The sequence below is a fragment of the Oncorhynchus gorbuscha genome, linkage group LG26 (genome assembly GCF_021184085.1).
Source record: "Oncorhynchus gorbuscha isolate QuinsamMale2020 ecotype Even-year linkage group LG26, OgorEven_v1.0, whole genome shotgun sequence".
Lineage (NCBI taxonomy): Eukaryota > Metazoa > Chordata > Actinopteri > Salmoniformes > Salmonidae > Oncorhynchus > Oncorhynchus gorbuscha.
In genome coordinates this window covers 574,664-599,622 of record NC_060198.1, presented here as the reverse complement: position 1 = coordinate 599,622, position 24,959 = coordinate 574,664, and the positions used below count along the sequence as shown (strand labels likewise).

General features: G+C 46.1%; 1 long non-coding RNA gene across 1 annotated transcript in view; it reads left to right on the top strand.

The window, feature by feature from the left end:
- The window catches only part of LOC124015190, a 281,103-nt gene extending 256,350 nt beyond the window's left edge, over positions 1 to 24,753 (top strand). Inside the window, exon 4 of the long non-coding RNA XR_006835107.1 lies at positions 24,634 to 24,753. This is a non-coding gene — a long non-coding RNA (uncharacterized LOC124015190). The remainder of the gene's footprint in view (positions 1 to 24,633) is intronic.
- Positions 24,754 to 24,959: the final 206 nt, after the last annotated feature.

Here is a 24,959-nt window from a genome sequence, read left to right as displayed (position 1 = left end):
CCATGAAATATCATGTTAAGCACCCCATGAAATATCATGTTAAGCACCCCGTGAAATATCATGTTAAGCACCCCATGAAATATCATGTTAAGCACCCCATGAAATATCATGTTAAGCATCCCATGAAATATCATGATAAGCACCCCATGAAATATCATGTTAAGCACCCCGTGAAATATCATGTTAAGCAAAATATCATGTTAAGCACCCCATGAAATATCATGTTAAGCACCCCATGAAATATCATGTTAAGCACCCCATGAAATATCATGTTAAGCACCCCATGAAATATCATGTTAAGCACCCCATGAAATATCATGTTAAGCACCCCATGAAATATCATGTTAAGCACCCCGTGAAATATCATGTTAAGCACCCCATGAAATATCATGTTAAGCCCCCATGAAATATCATGTTAAGCACCCCGTGAAATATCATGTTAAGCACCCCATAAGCACCCCATGAAATATCATGTTAAGCACCCCATGAAATATCATGTTAAGCACCCCATGAAAAATATCATGTTAAGCACCCCATGAAATATCATGTTAAGCACCCCATGAAATATCATGTTAAGCACCCCATGAAATATCATGTTAAGTGAAATATCATGTTAAGCACCCCATGAAATATCATGTTAAGCACCCCATGAAATATCATGTTAAGCACCCCGTGAAATATCATGTTAAGCACCCCGTGAAATATCATGTTAAGCACCCCATGAAATATCATGTTAAGCACCCCGTGAAATATCATGTTAAGCACCCCATGTGAAATATCATGTTAAGCACCCCGTGAAATATCATGTTAAGCACCCCGTGAAATATCATGTTAAGCACCCCATGAAATATCATGTTAAGCACCCCATGAAATATCATGTTAAGCACCCGTGAAATATCATGTTAAGCACCCCATGAAATATCATGTTAACCCCGCATGTTACATGATAAGCACCCTGTGAAATATCATGTTAAGCACCCTGTGAAATATCATGATAAGCACCCTGTGAAATATCATGTCAAATATCATGTTAAGCACCCTGAAATATCATGATAAGCACCCTGTGAAATATCATGTTAAGCACCCCATGAAATATCATGATAAGCACCCTGTGAAATATCATGTTAAGCACCCCATTATCATGATAAGCACCCTGAAATATCATGAAATATCATGTTAAGCACCCTGTGAAATATCATGTTAAGCACCCTGTGAAATATCATGTTAAGCACCCTGTGAAATGTCATGGTATGAATGCAAATCTTTCTTCTTTATTTCTATGTTAAATGTATTGGGTTATGAGAGAAAGTTTTGACTTCATATGAATTTGCATCTGTTTTGCATGGTGGTCTATTTGTGTTGGTTTTTACTCTGAATCATTCCAGTAATGAGTGGGAACATGGTTTCTGAGCCTGTTGTCTGTTTACGCTGTGTGAATATTCATGATTGGTGAATGAATATGCTAAATGTACAACACACACAGTGTACACACACACACACACACACCAGTGCGTAACACACACACACACCAGTGCGTAACACACACACACGCACCAGTGCGTAACACACACACACACACCAAACAGGTTTCTGTATAAATATTCAACACACCTCTATCTCCGACGATGTTCGTTTGTTGATAATGTCATTACTGTTTTACCTCCTCAGGCTAACCTTTTATTTTGTTACATTTATAATGCATTTCTTTGTATCCAAGGTTAGATATTTAAAATATATTCTGTTGTAAAAATTGTACTTATCAAGGTTAACCCTTTAGAATTTAGGACTGATATTATTCAAAATAGAATTTTAATTCAATTCAAATGCACCATATTAGGACTCGTAGTCTGATCAGTTTGTAGCCTAAAGTGGTTACTCCATCTTTATGGAAAACGTTTCTGATACTTCAAATACTCTGTCCACTTACAATCTTCAGCGGCAATTACATTCACTATAACACCTGTGATTCAAATTCATATTTGTATAGCTCGCAGGGCTGTACGTGTAGTGTGTGTGACTGAGCATGCATGTGTGTGTGTGTGTGTGTGTGTGTGTGTGTGTGTGTGTGTGTGTGTGTGTGTGTGTGTGTGTGTGTGTGTGTGTGTGTGTGTGTGTGTGTGTGTGTGTGTGTGTGTGTGTGTGTGTGTGTGTGTGTGCATTTGTGGAATATATATAATAATTGGATGTGTCGTTCTCTACCGACTGAGACACACAGGACCACCTGTGTAGTGGCTTCATGTAGCCTTTTGCCCTGTCTTTGGCCCTGTCTTTTGCCCTGTCTTTGGCCCTGTCTTTGGCCCTGTCTTTTGCCCTGTCTTTGGCCCTGTCTTTTGCCCTGTCTTTGGCCCTGTCTTTGGCCCTGCTCAGTGTGTGTGAGAGGTGGGAAGGAGAGGAAACAAACAGGGAAGCCACCACACGTCTCTGAATGACATGGTCACAAACCAATCAGCCATACTGAGAGAGGGTCAGGGCAGAGGGGAAGGAGACAGGGAAGGAGGTGAAGGAGACAGAGAAGAGGAGAAGGAGACAGGGAAGGAGACAGAGAAGAGGGGAAGGAGAGAGGGAAGAGGGGAAGGAGACAGGAAAGAGGGGAAGGAAAAGGGAAGGAGACTGGGAAGAGAGGAAGGAAACAGGGAAGAGGGGAAGGAGACAGGGAAGAGGGGAAGGAAACAGGGAAGGAGATTGGGAAGAGGGGAAGGAGACAGGGAAGAGGGGAAGGAGACAGGGAAGAGGGGAAGGAGACAGGGAAGAGAGGAAGGAAACAGGGAAGAGGGGAAGGAGACTGGGAAGAGAGGAAGGAGACAGGGAAGAGGGGAAGGAGAGAGGGAAGAGGGGAAGGAGACAGGGAAGAGGTGAAGGAGAGAGGGAAGAGGGGAAGGAGACAGGGAAGAGGTGAAGGAGAGATGGAAGTGGGGAAGGAGACAGGGAAGGAGAGTGGGAAGAGGGGAAGGAGAGAGGGAAGAGGGGAAGGAGAGAGGGAAGAGAGGAAGGAGACAGGGAAGAGGGGAAGGAGACAGGGAAGAGGTGAAGGAGAGATAGAAGTGGGGAAGGAGGCAGGGAAGGAGAGTGGGAAGAGGGGAAGGAGACAGGGAAGAGGTGAAGGATAGATGGAAGTGGGGAAGGAGAGTTGGAAGAGGGGAAGGAGACAGGGAAGGAGAGTGGGAAGAGAGAAAGGAGACAGTGAAGGAGACAGGGAAGAGAGGAAGGAAACAGACAGGGAAGAGAGGAAGGAAACAGGGAAGGAGACATGGAAGGGGGAAGGATATAGGGAAGAGGGGAAGGAGACAGGGAAGAGGGGAATGAGACAGGGAAGAGGTGAAGGAGAGAGGGAAGAGGGGAAGGAGACAGGGAAGGAGAGTGGGAAGAGGGGAAGGAGACAGGGAAGGAGAGTGGGAAGAGGGGAAGGAGACAGGGAAGAGGGGAAGGAGACAGGGAAGGGGGGAAGGAGACAGGGAAGAGGTGAAGGTGAGAGGGAAGAGGGGAAGGAGACAGGGAAGAAAGGAAGGAGAGAGGGAAGAGGTGAAAGAGAGATGGAAGTGGGGAAGGAGACAGGCAAGGAGAGTGGGAAGAGGGGAAGGAGAGATGGAAGAGGGGAAAGAGATGGAGAAGGAGAGTGGGAAGGGGGGAAGGAGACAGGGAAGAGGGGAAGGAGACAGGGAAGGGGGGAAGGAGACAGGGAAGAGGTGAAGGTGAGAGGGAAGAGGGGAAGGAGACAGGGAAGAGGTGAAGGAGAGATGGAAGTGGGGAAGGAGACAGGGAAGAAAGGAAGGAGAGAGGGAAGAGGTGAAGGAGAGATGGAAGTGGGGAAGGAGACAGGCAAGGAGAGTGGGAAGAGGGGAAGGAGAGAGGGAAGAGGGGAAGGAGACAGTGAAGAGGGGAAGGAGACAGGGAAGAGAGGAAGCAAACAGACAGGGAAGAGCTGAAGGAGACAGACAGGGAAGAGGGGAAGGAGACAGTGAAGAGGGGAAGGAGACAGGGAAGAGAGGAAGGAAACAGACAGGGAAGAGAGGAAGGAAACAGGGAAGGAGACATGGTAGGGGGAAGGATATAGGGAAGAGGGGAAGGAGAGAGGGAAGAGGGGAAGGAGACAGGGAAGAGGTGAAGGAGAGAGGGAAGAGGGGGAAGGAGACAGGGAAGAGGGGAAGGAGACAGGGAAGGAGAGTGGGAAGAGGGGAAAGGGGACAGGGAAGAGAGGAAGGAGAGATGGAAGAGGGGAAGGTGAGAGGGAAGAGGGGAAGGAGATGGAGAAGGAGAGTGGGAAGAGGGGAAGGAGACAGGGAAGAGGGGAAGGAAACAGACAGGGAATAGAGGAAGGAAACAGGGAAGGAGACATGGTAGGGGAAGGATATAGGGAAGAGGGGAAGGAGAGAGGGAAGAGGGGAAGGAGACAGGGAAGAGAGGAAGGAGAGATGGAAGAGGGGAAGGTGAGAGGGAAGAGGGGAAGGAGAGTGGGAAGAGGGGAAGGAGACAGGGAAGAGGGGAAGGAGAGGGAAGAGGGGAAGGAGACAGGGAAGAGGTTAAGGAGAGAGGGAAGAGGGGAAGGAGACAGGGAAGAGGTGAAGGAGAGATGGAAGTGGGGAAGGAGACAGGGAAGGAGAGTGGGAAGAGGGGAAGGAGAGAGGGAAGAGGGGAAGGAGAGTGGGAAGAGAGGAAGGAGACAGTGAAGGAGAATGGGAAGAGGGGAAGGAGAGAGGGAAGAGGGGAAGGAGACAGTGAAGAGGGGCAGGAGACAGGGAAGAGAGGAAGGAAACAGGGAAGGAGACATGGAAGGAGAGTGGGAAGAGGGGAAGGAGAGAGGGAAGAGGGGAAGGAGACAGTGAAGAGGGGAAGGAGACAGGGAACAGAGGAAGGAAACAGACAGGGAAGAGAGGAAGGAAACAGGGAAGGAGACATGGAAGGGGGAAGGTCGTAGGGAAGAGGGGAAGGAGACAGGGAAGAGGTGAAGGAGAGAGGGAAGAGGGGAAGGAGAGAGGGAAGAGAGGAAGGAGAGTGGGAAGGAGAGTGGGAAGAGGGGAAGGAGACAGGGAAGAGGTGAAGGAGAGAGGGAAGAGGGGGAAGGAGACAGGGAAGAGGGAAAGGAGACAGGGAAGGATAGTGGGAAGAGGGGAAGGAGACAGGGAAGAGAGGAAGGAGAGATGGAAGAGGGGAAGGTGAGAGGGAAGAGGGGAAGGAGATGGAGAAGGAGAGTGGGAAGAAGACAGGGAAGAGGGGAAGGAGACAGGGAAGGGGGGGGGATATAGGGAAGAGGGGAAGGAGAGAGGGAAGAGGGGAAGGAGACAAGGAAGGAGAGCTTGATCAGCACGGGTTCGGGACAAGGTAGCACGCACAGTGAAATCAGTCCACAGCTGCAGCACGACCAGGGGCTCAGCTCCTCCGGGAGGGGAGACAGAGCGAAAGAGGGAGGAGAGATTAGTGGGAGCATGTCTAAGATCACACATTATTCACAAAAGCATCAAAGAGTAGGAGTGCTGATCTAGGGTCAGGTCCCACCCGTCCATATCATTTGATTAATTATGATCTAAATGGCAACATTCTTCATAGATCTGCAGTCCTAATTTATGACGCTTTGTGAATACGGGCCCAGATAAGACAAGCTGAAGCCCCCCGGCACATAAGCTAGTGTAGGGTTGGGAGACACTGTGGCCCCCGGCACATAAGCTAGTGTAGGGTTGGGAGACACTGTGGCCCCCGGCACATAAGCTAGTGTAGGGTTGGGAGACACTGTGGCCCCTGTTCATTGTCACCCCTGGACAGGGCCATCTAGGAAGTAGCTTCCCGAACCACCGAGGCAGTGGTCGTGTGCCTAACAGAGACAGAGTTGTGCTTGGCAGATCTGAAGGAGAGGTACATCATTATTTTAATGAGAAATTCAGTCCGATTGACAATTCGACAGAATTCACTATTCTTTATGATGATGATTTTTACAACTTGAGACAGATAGGGATACAGTACAAAGAGATGAATACATAATATGGAATGTAACAGATGCTGTGCATGTGGTGGTTTCAAACAGTAATGTCTCTACAGATAGCTAGCTCTGTTCATGCTTTTGCTAGCAAAAGTCTATCTGATATTATAGCCAGCTAGCTGATGTTGTTCTAGCTAGCTGACCCAAAGCATGACTACATGATTTAAAACAATTTTATTTATCCTTTATTTAACTAGGCAAGTTAGTTAAGAACAAATTCTTATTTACAATGACGGAGCACAATTGGCCTTCACCCAATCACGTCCAGCCTGTATCCGAACCAGGGTGACTGTAGTGACGCCTCTAGCACCCAGATGCAGTTCCTTAGACCGCTACGCCTCTCGGGAGCCAGCCATGATCATGATGTTGTGGCTGTAACAGGGAACGCAGCTCACAGTAAGCCAATAACATGTCTATCATTGGATTGGTTCGACAATGCTGTCATCTCGTTTGGGTACAGCAACACCCCGATTGAAACCATTGCACATCTAATCTTCTCACCCATCCCCTCTTGATTCTACAGGGAGCTAGCCTGCTCTCTCCTCAAAACATCACTAACCAGCAAGCTAACGTTAGCTTGCTAACCAACGACACACCGAATATACACTGACTAAACCATTCTTTTATAAAGCAATGTTCGTCTCAACCAAATGACAAGTAGCTACATAGCTAGAATCTCTAGATACAGGCTAGCCAAAGAAGGCTCTAATGTCAGCTAGCCAAAGAAGGCTCTAATGTCAGCTAGCCAAAGAAGGCTCTAATGTCAGCTAGCCAAAGAAGGCTCTAATGTCAGCTAGCCAAAGAAGGCTCTAACGTTAGCTAGCCAAAGAAGGCTCTAATGTCAGCTAGCCAAAGAAGGCTCTAATGTCAGCTAGCCAAAGAAGGGTCTAATGTCAGCTAGCCAAAGAAGGCTCTAATGTCAGCTAGCCAAAGAAGGCTCTAATGTCAGCTAGCCAAAGAAGGCTCTAACGTCAGCTAGCCAAAGAATGCTCTAACGTTAGCTAGCCAAAGAAGGCTCTAACGTTAGCTAGCATCAGCTTTGTAGAGGCTGTGCTATGTGGAATCGGTTTTTTCATCTTCCTCACCAACGCCTTTCTGTAGCTTTTAAATTCTGTGAATATCATTTAGTAATTTCATCAAATTTGATCCATATTTAGCACAGTGGAAAGCGTACTTCCAAGACTGCTTGAAAGAATGTTCCAGAATGACAACACCTCTCCTAAATGGCTGGAAGAAAAAGCCCGCCCACCAGAGCTCTCGTGTTTTTCTCTGCTGGGGAATTTGTTCACATATCAAGTTAAATTGTTTGTAAGTGTTGTTGTATTTATTCCTACATCACAGTATGTGTTTTCCACTGTTGCTGCATTTATTCTCAAAGAAGTTACATGTTTGCAAATATTTTCTGCAAAAACGGTTTATACAAGTGCTTGTCATACTTTGCATGCTTGTGCACTTCTGCCATTATTTTAGCTCTGTAACACACACACAGACACACCCACACATAGTCAGGCCTGACATACACAAACACACACACAAGCTACATCTTCAAAGCACCACCAAGTCCATTAGCAACGCGTTTCTTCCCCAGAAGGAGGGATAGAAAACAGAGGGGAAAAGGGATCTGGAGTACATCGCTCTTTTCCCCTTCTTCCTTTCATGTTGTAGAGCACCTCTTCCCTTTACACCTCTTCCACTAATTGTCTCTTCCCCTCTTTTTCCTCTTGTACAGCAAGTTTGCAACAACTAGCCAGTCAGCCAGTCAGTCAGCCAGCCAGTCTGTCTGCCAGTCAGCCAGCCAGCTAGTCTGTCAGCCAGTCAATCAGCCCGTCAGCCAGCCAGCACGTCAGCCAGTCCGACTGCCAGTCCATCAGCCAGCCAGTCAGACAGCCAGCCAGCTAGTCAGCCAGCCAGTCCGTCTGCCAGTCCATCAGCCCGTCAGCCAACCAGTTCGTCAGCCTGTCAGTCAGCCAGCCAGTCAGCCAGCCAGCCAGTCCGTCTGCCAGTCCATCAGTCCGTCAGCCAACCAGTCCGTCTGCCAGTCAGTCAGCCAGCCCGTCTGCCAGTCCGTCTGCCGGTCCATCAGCCCGTCAGCCAGTCAATCTGCCAGTCCATCAGCCCGTCAGCCAGCCAGCCAGTCAATCTGCCAGTCCATCAGCCAGTCAGCCAGCCAGCCAGCCAGTCCGTCTGCCAGTCCGTCTGCCAGTCCATCAGCCCGTCAGCCAACCAGTTCTTCAGCCTGTCAGTCAGTCAGCCAGCCTGCCCGTCAGCCAGCCAGTCAGCCAGCCAGTCAATCTGCCAGTCCATCAGCCAGTCAGCCAGCCAGCCAATCCGTCTGCCAGTCAATCTGCCAGTCCATCAGCCCGTCAGCCAACCAGTTCTTCAGTCAGTCAGTCAGTCAGTCAGTCAGTCAGTCAGTCAGTCAGTCAGTCAGTCATCAGTCAGTCAGTCAGTCAGTCAGTCAGTCAGTCAGTCAGTCATTTGTACTGTTTCACTGCCAGATATCAAATAGGCTACACAGAGCGATATCGGTGCTGCTGTGAGCTATCATAGGTATACACTATATCCCCTATTGTTGCACTATTTTTGACTGGAGCCATACAGGTCCCGGTCAAAAGTAGTGCACTAAATAGGGGATAGGGCCCTGGTCTAAAGGAGTGCACTATATAGGGGATAAGGCCCTGGTCTAAAGTAGTGCACTATATAGGGGATAAGGCCCTGGTCTAAAGTAGTGCACTATATGTATATGAAAGGGTTCCAGATACAGACTCTTACTCAGCTTCTCTCAAAGGCTTCAGCCCAAGGCCATTTTCTTCAGTGACTCTCGGTACAGTGAAAGTGTGTGTGGTAGCAGGTAGGATAAAACAACAGGGATGGTACTGAGGCAACACTCTCATCCCTTACAGAAGAATGAGGAGGAGAGGACTAGGTGGTACATTAGGATAATAAGGGGGAAAGAGGAGGAGAGGACTAGGTGGTACATTAGGATAATAAGGGGGAAGAGGAGGAGAGGACTAGGTGGTACATTAGGATAATAAGGGGGAAGAGGGGGAGAGGACTAGGTGGTACATTAGGATAATAACGGGGAAGAGGAGGAGAGGACTAGGTGGTACATTAGGATAATAAGGGGGAAAGAGGAGGAGAGGACTAGGTGGTACATTAGAATAATAAGATGGAAGAGGAGGAGAGGACTAGGTGGTACATTAGGATAATAAGGGGGAAGAGGAGGAGAGGACTAGGTGGTACATTAGGATAATAAGGGGGTGGTACATTAGGATAATAAGGGGGAAGAGGAGGAGGGGACTAGGTGGTACATTGGGATAATAAGGGGGGAAGAGGAGGAGAGGACTAGGTGGTACATTAGGATAATAAGGGGGCAGAGGAGGAGAGGGCTAGGTGGTAGGATAATAAGGGGAAAGAGAGGAGGACTAGGTGGTACATTAGGATAATAAGGGGGAAAGGGGGAGAGGACTAGGTGGTACATTAGGATAATAAGGGGGCAGAGGGGAAAGAGGAGGAGAGGACTAGGTGGTACATTAGGATAATAAGGGGGCAGAGGGGGAAAGAGGAGGAGAGGACTAGGTGGTACATTAGGATAATAAGGGGGCAGAGGGGAAAGAGAGGAGGAGAGGACTAGGTGGTACATTAGGATAATAAGGGGGGCAGAGGGGGAAAGAGGAGGAGAGGACTAGGTGGTACATTAGGATAATAAGGGGGCAGAGGGGGAAAGAGGAGGAGAGGACTAGGTGGTACATTAGGATAATAAGGGGGGCAGAGGGGAAAGAGGAGGAGAGGACTAGGTGGTACATTAGGATAATAAGGGGGCAGAGGGGGAAAGAGGAGGAGAGGACTAGGTGGTACATTAGGATAATAAGGGGGGCAGAGGGGGAAAGAGGAGGAGAGGACTAGGTGGTACATTAGGATAATAAGGGGGCAGAGGGGGAAAGAGGAGGAGAGGACTAGGTGGTACATTAGGATAATAAGGGGGCAGAGGGGGAAAGAGGAGGAGAGGACTAGGTGGTACATTAGGATAATAAGGGGGCAGAGGGGAAAGAGGAGGAGAGGACTAGGTGGTACATTAGGATAATAAGGGGGCAGAGGGGGAAAGAGGAGGAGAGGACTAGGTGGTACATTAGGATAATAAGGGGGCAGAGGGGGAAAGAGGAGGAGGGACTAGGTGGTACATTAGGATAATAAGGGGGCAGAGGGGGAAAGAGGAGGAGAGGACTAGGTGGTACATTAGGATAATAATGGGGGCAGAGGGGGAAAGAGGAGGAGAGGACTAGGTGGTACATTAGGATAATAAGGGGGCAGAGGGGAAAGAGGAGGAGAGGACTAGGTGGTACATTAGGATAATAAGGGGGCAGAGGGGGAAAGAGGAGGAGAGGACTAGGTGGTACATTAGGATAATAAGGGGGGCAGAGGGGGAAAGAGGAGGAGAGGACTAGGTGGTAATATGGGGAGGAAGAGAGGGGTGAGGGCCAACTCAGAATACAGATGGTAAACCTGAGAGACAGAGAGAGAGATTCAAACAGTGGTACAGTTTATTTTACACATTCATAATGCTCTCCTTTGATCCAGCCTCGGTCACTAACATTCCTGTCAACACCCGGCCTCTGCATAATGGATGACTGGCATCTCTACACAGTTCTGGAAAATCCTATTGGACTGGTCAGAGGAAATGTGTTTCTGTGTGAGAGTATGTAGGTCATGTTTGACCATAGGCAAAGTCTAGGGAGAGAGAGGGGGGAGGCAGAGAGGGATGGAGAGACAGACACTTGTGCATGGTGATGATAGTCTTGTCAAGTTCCAAAGGCTCCTCCCACGATTAAAGGTTGACAAATAAAATCACTGAGCCCTGGGTTGGGGGTTGGGGGGTGGAACAGGATTTCTGATGCTTTCTCTTGTTATCAGTAGTGGACACAACAGTTCTGCTTCAGCTTTCCAGCTTTCAGATCCTCTCCTCCTCCTCCTCTCTCCATTTATCCTATCTCCCTCTTCCTTCCCTCATGTCTTCTTCCTCATCCTGTTTGCCCTCTCCCTGCCTCTTACCCCTCTGCTAACTCCTACCTTAATATATTGAGTGGTAACAAGCTCTTTAGTAATCGTCACTCACTTGGAGTGAGATGTGTGGAGGGAGACACACTGCTGCTGCTGGCCGCGTTCTGAGCTGGGGGACAGAGCAGAGAGGTGACGGCTGTTGACAGACACCATGTGTTAGTCTGAGTGGCTGAGAGAGATTGCCTCAGACCACAGCAAGCTCAGCCAGACTTCCCTATCCCTCACCTCTCGATCTCTCGCTCCCTGTCTTTCTCCCTCAATTCAATTCAAAGGGCTTTATTGGCATGGGAAACATATGTTTACATTGCCAAGGAAAGTGAAATAGATCTCTCTCTCTCCCCCTCCCTCCCTTAGACCTCAGCCAGCTCAGCCAGCCTCCCAGCACCATGCTGCCAAGATGAGCTGAATTTTACTGGTCTTTTGTATGGACGTCTCTTCCCTGTGTCCCCCCCCCCAGCTCAGCCAGTCTCCCAGCTCAGCCAGCCTCCCAGCACCATGCTGCCAAGATGAGCTGAATTTTACTGGTCTTTTGTATGGACCTCTCTTCCCTGTCCCCCCCAGCTCAGCCAGTCTCCCAGCTCAGCCAGCCTCTCAGCACCATGCTGCCAAGATGAGCTGAACTTTACTGGTCTTTTCTAAGGACCTCTCTTCCCTGTCCCTCTCAGCCCAACAGCAGCAGAAGGCAGGTCGACAGGCTCTGGCCCCTCTCTCTCAATTTCCTGCCCTCTCTTTTTTAAACCAATCAGTCCCCCGGCCCCTTCTTGTATCCCCTCCCTTCCCTCATCCCCTCTCTTCTGTCTGAATCAACGTTGCTTCCATGTCTTTTCACCCCCCAAAAAGGTATATGATGACGATTTGCAAGAGGTCATCAACGTAAGGGCATTTTGTCTCTTTTCCACACAACTTTGAACCTAAATCCAATGATTGTTTTTGATTTCACGTTGAATTCACGTCAGTTGAAGACTCAAATGTCAATCAAAACTAGACGTTGAACTGAATCATTTAATCTCTATTTCTCATCATCTTATGGCAATACAATCAAATCACACACACACACACACACACACACACACACACACACACACACACACACACACACACACACACACACACACACACACACACACACACACACACACACACACACACACACACACACACACACACACACACACACACACTGCACTGCAATAGCTGAACATTATACAGCCAAGCCTTATCACTGCATCATACAGCCTTATCACTGCCATAGCACAACATTATACAGCCTTATCACTACCATAGCACAACATTATACAGCCTTATCACTGGCATAGCACAACATTATACAGCCGTATCACTACCATAGCACAACATTATACAGCCTTATCACTAGCATAGCACAACATTATACAGCCTTATCACTACCATAGCACAACATTATACAGCCTTATCACTGGCATAGCACAACATTATACAGCCTTATCACTGGCATAGCAGGGTAGCCAGGGTAGTGGGTTCGATCCCCGGGACCACCCATACGTAGAATGTATGCACACATGACTGTAAGTCGCTTTGGATAAAAGCGTCTACTAAATGGCATATATTACATTATACAGCCTCATCACTGGCATAGCACAACATTATACAGCCTTATCACTGGCATAGCACAACATTATACAGCCTCATCACTGGCATAGCACAACATTATACATCCTTATCACTGGCATAGCATAACATTATACAGCCTTATCACTACCATAGCACAACATTATACAGCCTTATCACTACCATAGCACAACATTATACAGCCTTATCACTACCATAGCACAACATTATACAGCCTTATCACTGGCATAGCACAACATTATACAGCCTTATCACTGGCATAGCACAACATTATACAGCCTTATCACTGGCATAGCACAACATTATACAGCCTTATCACTACCATAGCACAACATTATACAGCCAAGCCTCATCACTGCTGGTTAGCCTGAAACCCTAGCATCTCATGTTTATTTCATAGTAAGTATGCGCGTATGTGTATGTGTATGCCAGCTCCTGATTTTGTGTGTGTGTGTGCATGTGTGTGTGTGTGTGTCTGTGTGTCTCTCTCTCTCTCTCTCTGTGTGTGTATGCATGTGTGTGTGTGTATGTCAGCCCTCTTGCCATTTATCCGAAGGTGAGCTATCAACCCTGTTTTTCCTGACTTAGCCTGCCGTCACCAACATACATATGTAGTGTGTGTGTGTGTCTAAACATATGAATACATGCCTGCCTGCCTGGTTAATGATCTCTATTGTAGGCAGTCAAGTGGCACAGCTAAGCGTGAACTTTTCACCCATGCCTCTGAATTCTAAAAATAACACCAGGCCATTTTGATGGGATGCCAGTTCTCTCTCTCTCACACACACACACACACACACACACACACACACACACACACACACACACACACACACACACACACACACACACATCTGACATGAGATGAGCCAGGTGACACTGAATCTCTTCATTCACAAACATGAGCATGGGTGTGTACATACCAACCATCCTCAGCAATCCTGGGGAACTAGATAGGTTAACTAAAGAGTAACTAAAGTTAACTAAAGAATAACTAAAGAGACTTTTCTCTTTTCCCTCCTTTCATTTCAGCACAATATGTTTGATTGACAGGCCTTTCTCTGTCGATAGAGGAGCTTTGATGTCTGGAGGTCTCTGTCGATACAGGAGGTTTGATAGTAGGAGGTCTCTGTCGATAGAGGAGGTTTTATAGTTGGAGGTCTGTTGATAGAGGTTTTATAGTTGGGAGGTCTCTGTCGATAGAGGTTTTATAGTTGGAGGTCTCTGTCGATAGAGGAGGTTTTATAGTTGGGAGGTCTCTGTTGATAGGAGGTTTTATAGTTGGAGGTCTGTTGATAGAGGAGCTTTGATGTCTGGAGGTCTCTGTCGATAGAGGAGGTTTATAGTTGGGAGGTCTCTGTCGATAGGGGAGGTTTTATAGTTGGAGGTCTGTTGATAGAGGAGCTTTGATGTCTGGAGGTCTCTGTCGATAGAGGAGGTTTATAGTTGGGAGGTCTCTGTCGATAGGGGAGGTTTTATAGTTGGGAGGTCTGTCGATAGAGGAGGTTTTATAGTTGGAGGTCTGTTGATAGAGGAGGTTTGATAGTTGGAGGTCTCTGTCGATAGAGGAGGTTTTATAGTTGCAGGTCTGTTGATAGAGGAGCTTTGATGTCTGGAGGTCTCTGTCGATAGAGGAGGTTTATAGTTGGTGTAACGGCGTTCGTTTGTTGAAGGAGAGTCGGACCAAAATGCAGCGTGGTGGTTACTCATGTTCTTTAATGACGAATAGCGAAATACATGAAATAACGATACAAATACAAAACAACAAACGGAACGTGAAAACCTAATACAGCCTGTCTGGTGAACAACTACACAGAGACAGGAACAATCACCCACAAAATACACAGTGAAACCCAGGCTACCTAAATATGGTTCCCAATCAGAGACAACGAGAATCACCTGACTCTGATTGAGAACCGCCTCAGGCAGCCAAACCTATGCTACACCCCTACTCAGCCGCAATCCCAATACCTACAAAACCCCAATACGAAACACAACAAAATAAACTCATGTCACACCCTGGCCTGACCAAATATATAACGAAAACACAAAATACTATGGCCAAGGCGTGACATTTGGGAGGTCTCTGTCGATAGAGGAGGTTTTATAGTTGGTCTCTGTCGATAGAGGTTTGATAGTTGGGAGGTCTCCGTTGATAAAGGAGCTTTGATGTCTGGAGGTCTCTGTTGATAGAGGTTTTATAGTTGGGAGGTCTCTGTCAATAGAGGAGGTTTGATAGTCGGAGGTCTCTGTCAATAGAGGAGGTTTGATAGACGGAGGTCTCTGTCAATAGAGGAGGTTTGATAGTCGGAGGTCTCTGTCGATAGAGGAGGTTTGATAGACGGAGGTCTCTGTAGATAGAGAGGTTTGATAGACGGAGGTCTCTGTAGATAGAGGAGGTTTGATAGACGGAGGTCTCTGTAGATAGGAGGTTTGATAGACGGAGGTCTCTGTAGATAGAGAGGTTTGATAGTCGGAGGTCTCTGTAGATAGAGGTTTGATAGTCGGAGGTCTCTGTAGATAGAGGAGGTTTGATAGACGGAGGTCTCTGTAGATAGAGGAGGTTTGATAGACGGAGGTCTCTGTAGATAGAGGAGGTTTGATAGACGGAGGTCTCTGTAGATAGAGGAGGTTTGATAGACGGAGGTCTCTGTAGATAGAGGAGGTTTGATAGACGGAGGTCTCTGTAGATAGAGGAGGTTTGATAGACGGAGGTCTCTGTAGATAGAGGAGGTTTGATAGACGGAGGTCTCTGTAGATAGAGGAGGTTTGATAGACGGAGGTATCTGTAGATAGAGGTTTGATAGACGGAGGTATCTGTAGATAGAGGAGGTTTGATAGACGGAGGTCTCTGTAGATAGAGGAGGTTTGATAGACGGAGGTCTCTGTATATAGAGGAGGTTTGATAGACGGAGGTCTCTGTAGAGGTTTGAGAGGAGGTTTGAGATAGACGGAGGTCTCTGTTGATAGAGGTTTGTTAGTTGGATGAGATTTGTTTTGTGTACACAGAAAATGACAACATTTTCCTGACTGGCATGATCAATCTCACCAGGTGGAGAGCAGAGAAAGATACAATGGTATACAATATTTAGTCATTCAGGTAACTGACTAAATTAACACTGACAAAGTGTCCTAATAAGAAATGGCCACCAAGAGCCAGAACAGTGTCACGATCTTGTAAATGAGCAGACCAAGGCGCAGCGTGAGTATAGTTCCACATCTTTAATTACCAAGTGAAACTGGAAACAAAATAACAAAACTTGTAAAGACTCGTGACAACGTAGTGCTCAGACTACTAACACACACACTATCCCATAACGTAGTGCTCAGACACACTAACACACACTATCCCATAACCCATAACGTAGTGCTCAGACACACTAACACACACACTATCCCATAACGTAGTGCTCAGACACACTAACACACACACTATCCCATAACGTAGTGCTCAGACACACTAACACACACTATCCCACAACGTAGTGCTCAGACACACTAACACAAACACTATCCCGTAACGTAGTGCTCAGACACACTAACACTATCCCATAACGTAGTGCTCAGACACACTAACACAAACACTATCCCATAACGTAGTGCTCAGACACACTAACTATCCCATAACCCACAACGTAGTGCTCAGACACACTAACACACACTATCCCATAACCCACAACGTAGTGCTCAGACACACTAACACACACACTATCCCATAACGTAGTGCTCAGACACACTAACACACACACACACTATCCCATAACGTAGTGCTCAGACACACTAACACACACACCCTATCCCATAACCCACAACGTAGTGCTCAGACACACTAACACACACACTATCCCATAACCCATAACGTAGTGCTCAGACACACTAACACACACACTATCCCATAACCCATAACGTAGTGCTCAGACACACTAACACACACACTATCCCATAACGTAGTGCTCAGACACACTAACACTATGCCATAACGTAGTGCTCAGACACACTAACACACACACACTATCCCACAACGTAGTGCTCAGACACACTAACACAAACACTATCCCATAACGTAGTGCTCAGACACACTAACACACACACACTATCCCATAACGTAGTGCTCAGACACACTAACACAAACACTATCCCATAACGTAGTGCTCAGACACACTAACACACACACTATCCCATAACGTAGTGCTCAGACACACTAACACAAACACTATCCCATAACGTAGTGCTCAGACACACTAACACACACACTATCCCATAACGTAGTGCTCAGACACACTAACACACACACTATCCCATAACGTAGTGCTCAGACACACTAACACACACACACACTATCCCATAACCCATAACGTAGTGCTCAGACACACTAACACTATCCCATAACGTAGTGCTCAGACACACTAACACACACACTATCCCATAACGTAGTGCTCAGACACACTAACACACACACACCCATATCCCATAACCCATAACGTAGTGCTCAGACACACTAACACACATCCCATAACGTAGTGCTACACACTCCACATCCCAACCCACAACGTAGTGCTCAGACACACTAACACACACACTATCCCATAATGTAGTGCTCAGACACACTAACACAAACACTATCCCATAACGTAGTGCTCAGACACACTAACACACACACTATCCCATAACGTAGTGCTCAGACACACTAACACACACACTATCCCATAACGTAGTGCTCAGACACACTAACACACACACACACTATCCCATAACCCATAACGTAGTGCTCAGACACACTAACACTATCCCATAACGTAGTGCTCAGACACACTAACACACACACACTATCCCATAACGTAGTGCTCAGACACACTAACACACACACACCATCCCATAACCCATAACGTAGTGCTCAGACACACTAACACACACACACTATCCCATAACCCATAACGTAGTGCTCAGACACACTAACACTATCTCACAACGTAGTGCTCAGACACACTAACACAAACACTATCCCATAACGTAGTGCTCAGACACACTAACACTATCCCATAACATAGTGCTCAGACACACTAACACAAACACTATCCCATAACGTAGTGCTCAGGCACACAAACACTATCCCATAACATAGTGCTCAGACACACTAACACTATCCCATAACGTAGTGCTCAGACACACTAACACTATCCCATAACGTAGTGCTCAGACACACTAACACTATCCCATAACGTAGTGCTCAGACATACTAACACTATCCCATAACGTAGTGCTCAGACACACTAACACTATCCCATAACGTAGTGCTCAGACACACTAACACTATCCCATAACGTAGTGCTCAGACACAATAACACTATCCCATAACGTAGTGCTCAGACACACTAACACACACACTATCCCATAACCCACAACGTAGTGCTCAGACACACTAACACAAACACTATCCCATAACGTAGTGCTCAGACACACTAACACACACACTATCCCACAACGTAGTGCTCAGACACACACTAACACACACACTATCCCATAACGTAGTGCTCAGACACACTAACACACACACACACTATCCCATAACGTAGTGCTCAGACACACTAACACTAACCCATAACGTAGTGCTCAGACACACTAACACACACACTATCCCATAACCCACAACGTAGTGCTCAGACACACTAACACTAACCCATAACATAGTGCTCAGACACACTAACACACACACTATCCCATAACCCACAACGTAGTGCTCAGACACACTAACACTAACCCATAACGTAGTGCTCAGACACACTAACACAAACACTATCCCATAACGTAGTGCTCAGACACACTAACACAAACACTATCCCATAACGTAGTGCTCAGACACACTAACACAAACACTATCCCATAACGTAGTGCTCAGACACACTAACACAAACACTATCCCATAACGTAGTGCTCAGACACACTAACACAAACACTATCCCATAACGTAGTGCTCAGACACACTAACACAAACACTATCCCATAACGTAGTGCCCAGACACACTAACACAAACAAACAATATCCATAACCCACAGGTGGGGATAAATACTACTTAAGTATGATCCCAAATTTGAGACAACGATAACCAGCTGCCTCTAATTGGGAATCATACCAAAACCCCAACATAGAAAAACAACCTAGAACCCCACATAGAAAATATAAACTAGACTAGACACACACATAATTTATTATTATGAAATATTTTATTTATTATAATTTGGTGGATGCTTATATTTTTCCTATGTCATATATTTGTTCCTGTGTTCACATGCTGAGGTTTTTGTATATCCCACCCTCGGAGAGTGGGGTCACAGCCAGGGTCTGCCATTATCAATGGAGAGAGGTGGCTGAGAGAGACAACGTGAGCTGGAGGAAAGAAATGACAGCAACAACAAAGGCGTTGTGTTGAACTAATGGACGGCACTTCTGAAGACCCGGAGCTGAAGCCCACAGCTTCACAGACACCACAACATACATTACAGCAAATTAAGCCTGGAAAAAGAGACTTGAATCAAAATCCTGTTGAAATGCAGCTACATAATTATTACAATTATTATAATTATTATAATTTTTACCCATTATCAATAGCACGCAACAGAGATAAGGACTCTCTAATTAGTGTTTTAATTACAGCATATTTTAACATGTCAGCTGTCAGTCAAACTGTGCAAAAGTTAAATCAAAATATACGTTCAGGCATTCATTCACAGTGGATAAGGTTAAGGTTAGAGTTAATGTAAGGGTTAAGATTAGGGTTAGGGTTATTAAGGTTAAGGTTAGGTTTAGTGTTAAAGTTAGGGTTAAGGTTAGGTTTAGGGTTAAGGTTAGGGTTAATGTAAGGGTTAAGATTAGGGTTAGGGTTATTAAGGTTAAGGTTAGGTTTAGTGTTAAAGTTAGGGTTAAGGTTAGGTTTAGGGTTAAGGTTAGGTTTAGGGTTAAGGTTAGGGTTAAGGTTAGGGTTAAGGTTAAGGTTAGTGTTAAGGTTAAGGTTAAGATTAGGTTTAGTGTTCAGGTTAGGGTTAAGGTTAGGTTAAGGTTAAGGTTAAGGTTAGGTTTGGTGTTAAGGTTAGGGTTAAGGTTAAGGTTAGGTTTGGTGTTAAGGTTAGGGTTAAGGTTAGGTTTAGTGTTAAGGTTAGGGTTAAGGTTAAGGTTAGGTTTAAGGTTAGGGTTAGGTTTGGTGTTAGGGTTAGGGTTAAGGTTAGGTTTAGTGTTAAGGTTAAGGTTAGGGATCGGGTTCAAACAGAATAACTAATATTACTAAATGAGTGTCTAGCACTGGAATCTGATGAGAGAGAGATGTGCTTTATTCCTTCAATAAAGGCTGTGAACTCTCGTTCACACCGACACACACAAACACCCACTATCATGTACTTTGTTTGCTCCTGTGTACAAACAAAGACACTCCATTTCAATTCACTTAATACAACTACAGATTCACTCCAGAAGCCACAACAGAGAATATCATTACAAAATGTAATATATGTATTTTTACAGTAGACAGATGGGCCTGTAGGTATTACATTCTCTCTCTATGGCAGGAACCCAGTAATCTGGCAGATGCCTCCTGACGTTAGAGTCTGGAAAGACTCCTTACATCAACAATGAAGGGGGCTGTGCTTCTTACTGATTGGTTCCCCTTGGTGTCTTTCTCACTCAACACCAACAAGAACAGCCACACACAGCCCCCCGAGAGCCGCCCCCTTCCAATTACAACTGTTGGATTTTCAAATCAGAACAACTAGAGGTCTCAACCCGCCAGGAAAAAAACAACATTTGAGAGAACCAATCAATGCGTCCGCTCAATTTCTGAGCTAATATTACATTAACAAATGGCCTCCTGCCCAGACTGGTGAGTCACAGCTCTTCCTCTCTGTGGTCATGTGGGTCGCATCAGCCAGGCTATGACCACAGCCAGGCTAGGACCACAGCCAGGCTAGGACCACAGCCAGGCTAGGACCACAGCCAGGCTATGACCACAGCCAGGCTATGACCACAGCCAGGCTAGGCCAGGCTAGGACCACAGCCAGGCTAGGACCACAGCCAGGCTATGACCACAGCCAGGCTAGCCAGGCTATGACCACAGCCAGGCTAGGACCACAGCCAGGCTAGGACCACAGCCAGGCTAGGACCACAGCCAGGCTAGGACCACAGCCAGGCTATGACCACAGCCAGGCTAGGACCACAGCCAGGCTAGGACCACAGCCAGGCTAGGACCACAGCCAGGCTATGACCACAGCCAGGCTATGACCACAGCCAGGCGAGGACCACAGCCAGGCTAGGACCACAGCCAGGCTAGGACCACAGAGGCAAAACATATTTTATGGCGTATTACCTTTACCGAGCTATGGAAGCCTATCAGGGTCAAAGGCAAATTGACAGTCTCTGATGGGGGAATTGAATTGTCGATATCAATTTCACAGCCTGACAGAGAGTTGGAAAGAGAGAAATGTGTGTGTCTCTGTGTGTGTGTGTGTGTGTGTGTGTGTGTGTGTGTGTGTGTGTGTGTGTGTGTGTGTGTGTGTGTGTGTGTGTGTGTGTGTGTGTGTGTGTGTGTGTGTGTGTGTGTGTGTGTGTGTGTGTGTGTGTGTGTGTGTGTGTGTGTGTGTGTGTGTGGCACTGAGAGTTGGGTGTCAGTAGCCAAAATGAGAGGTGACCGGGATCTGAATTAGGTGCACGCTGTGGAGATGAGAAAAGCAGATGACAATTAGGGACGGACCAATACAATAGGACAGGTTCCTACACTCTTAAGTGGATTCTTTTGCACTGTCCTGAAAAGGTCAGTGGATATGGGTGTGTCCCAAACCTCTTAACAGGCTTCCTTGCCTCCACCACACACTCATGTAAAGTAGGGAGGATCCGAATGAATTCCACCACATTATCTTCACCTGTTAAGTATTCTCAGATCAGATCATATCTTGAGGATATGGTTGCATTGGATCAATGTCTACTGTTCTGTCAGTCACTTTGCATTGAAGCATCTGCTAAACGGCCACATTATGATGTAGCCAAGGAGGTCCAGCTGGTTAAGACCAACGGGATTTACGGATAAAGAACTTCTCTGCAGTTTGAGAGTAGATGATGGCGTGAGTAAACTGTGTGTGTGTGTAGCTTAGTCTTTCCTCAATTGCATATTAACACCACATTTATGCACTCCAGCGAAGTGTGGTTAAGTGTTTGTCAACATTCAGTTACAACACACACACACACAGACGCATGCACACACACACCACTTATCATGAGTAGTTAGTGGTGCTTGTCTAGGCTCCTTTGAACCCCTCTGCATATGTGTCTTAAACTGGCTCTTAAAGATAAACACTGTGTGTGTGTGGCTCTCACAGATTAACAGTGGGAATACACATATCAATTTGTTTTTGGTAGTAAACAACAGAAGAACATAAGGCCTGTCCTAGAAAATGGGCTCTCAGTGGCGCAGCGGTCTAGGGCACTGCATCTCAGTGCTAGAGGTGTCACTACATACCCCGGTTCAATCCCGGGCTGTATCACAACCAGCCGTGAGCGCACAACAAGTTAAGTAACATTTTTAAAATAGGGCCTATTCACTTATTTATTGAACCAGGATAGTTCACTCAAAGACAGTCATTTTTTAATGTATTTTTGAACCTTTATTTAACTGGGCAAGTCAGTTAAGAACAAGTTGTTATCTACATTGATGGCCACCAAAAGGCTAAAGGCCTCCTGCGGGGACTGGGGCAGGGATTCAAAATACACATACAGGACAAAACACATGACAAGAGAGACACAACACTACACAAGGAGAGACAACAACACAGCATGGCAGCAACACAACATGACAACAACATGGTAGCAACACAACATGGCAGCAGCACAACATGGTATCAGCACGAATCATGGTACAAACATTAGTGGGCACAGACAACAGCACAAAGGGCAAGAAGGTAGAGACAACAATACATTATACAAAGCAGCTACAACTGTCAGTAAGAGTGTTCATGATTGAGTCTTTGAATGAAGAGATGGAGATAAAACTGTCCGGTTTGAGTGTTTGTTGCAGCTCGTTCCAGTCGCCAGCTGCAGCGAACTGAAAAGACGAGCGATCGAGAGATGTGTGTGCTCTGGGGACCTTTAACAGAATGTGACGCAGAACGGGTGTTGTATGTGGAGGATGAGGGCTGCAGTAGGTATCTCAGCATGGGTAAGCTGGTCATCTGAATCAGGGTTAGTTTGCAGCTGTGGTGAAAGAGGAGTGATTACGATAGAGGAAACCAAGTCTAGATGTAACTTTAGCCTGCAGCTTTGATATGTGCTGAGAGAAGGACAGTGTGCCGTCTAGCCAGTAACAACTGCTTTCCAAGGACTCCTACACTGAACAGTCAACATGGTTCCTGTGTTATAGTAGTGTCATTTCATCGGTGTGACTGGGAGACATGTGATTTTGTAGAAAAAAGTGAAACCAGTGGAACTGCCAAAATAAAGGAAACACCAACATAAAGTGTCTTAATAGGGCGTTGGGGCACCACGAGACAGAACAGCTTCAGTGCACCGTAGATTCTACCAGTTTCTAACCTGGTCCCTTGTGTAATTTAATTGGCATGACTATAGATACATTACACTTTTTTGGGGGGGATTAACGTTGTAAAACCCATTTAAATGTAAGTGATATGGCACACACAAAACAGTGAACCTTGTCCTGTGTGTTTGTGTCATTTCATTAGCGTGGCTGGATACATTGCAAAATATGGTTTAGGAAAAGTGACATTGAAAATGGAAAATCCATTTGAATTGCTTTAGCTGTAATGCAGACGCTTTAGTATGGATTACATCCTAACCCACGTTAATCCATCAGGAGAAACACACACACACACACACACACACACACACACACACACACACACACACACACACACACACACACACACACACACACACACACACACACACACACACACACACACACACAGACACACACACACACACACACACACACACACACACACACACACACACACACACACACACACACACACACACACACACACACACACACACACACACACACACACACACACACACACACATTGATCCAGCAGGGAAATGCAGTAAATCGCTGTGTCGTGCCTTGCTGCCTGCAAGACACTGTCTTCTCCACTTTCTCCTCTTTTTTTTAGTCTTTCTCACTCCTTTATTCCCATTTAGTCCCTCTTTCATCTCCCTTAATTCCTTTAAAAAGCGTAGATGATAGCTTTATTGTTTTTTTCTGTATTGTAGAGCACAGAAGCTCTATAACTGAATTGTGAAAGGCTTGTAAACAGAGAGAATGGTTATGAAATAAGATTTGATTGTTTTTAGGGTTTTTAACATTTACATATTTATTGTTGAGTAGTATGCTAATGTGTTTGGAGCAGAACAGCAATTCGATGATGCTGTGTGTGTGTCTGTGTGTGTTTGTCTCTGCGTCATGCATTTGGTTTTATACGTTTGAATAATATTACTTGTGGGAAAGGCTTGTTATTACGAAATGTCTAAATCTATGTTCATCTTCTTTAGTAGTAAATTGAATAATCATCATTGCTAATGGATATTTCAGTGTATCATGTTACCTTGAAGTGATGGCATATCTTCATTTGTTATATTATGTCTCTTTTACACAGATCATTTTGAAACCAGACCTAAAGTCAATGAATTAGATATCCTCGGGGAATACGTGAAAGGGATTAACAATTTGTATTATTTTGTCATTAGCTGTTTTAATGCAGTCTGTTTTTTCTCATTTTTTTCTCCTCTCTCTCTCTCTCTCTCTCTCTCTCTCTCTCTCTCTCTCTCTCTCTGTCTCTGTCTCTGTCTCTGTCTCTCTCTCTCTCTCTCTCTCTCTCTCTCTCTCTCTCTCTCTCTCTCTCTCTCTCTCTCTCTCTGTCTCTGTCTCTCTCTCTCTCTCTCTCTCTCTCTCTCTCTCTCTCTCTCTCTCTCTCTCTCTCTCTCTCTCTCTCTCTCTCTCTCACAGGTTCTCTGCCAAACTGAAAGGGAGTTTTCCTCCATCTCTGTCGCTGAGGGAAGCGGTCATTAGGGGCCATGAGTTGCTGCTGGGGCTACCGTCATTGTATCCCTCCGATGCGGAACACTTAAAATGGGGTCTATGTTACCAGCTACCATGGCTGCCAAGCGGCAAGCCATGCTCTAATCGCCTAGGCAACAACCTTTCTGTGACCTACGACTTCCTGTCTCCACTTCCTGCTCTGGCCACACCTTCCTTACCTGTCGCCCAACCTGATTTCAAACTTGCCTGCTTCCGTTCCTAATATTCTCCCTTTCTCTTGTTTTCTTAATAAG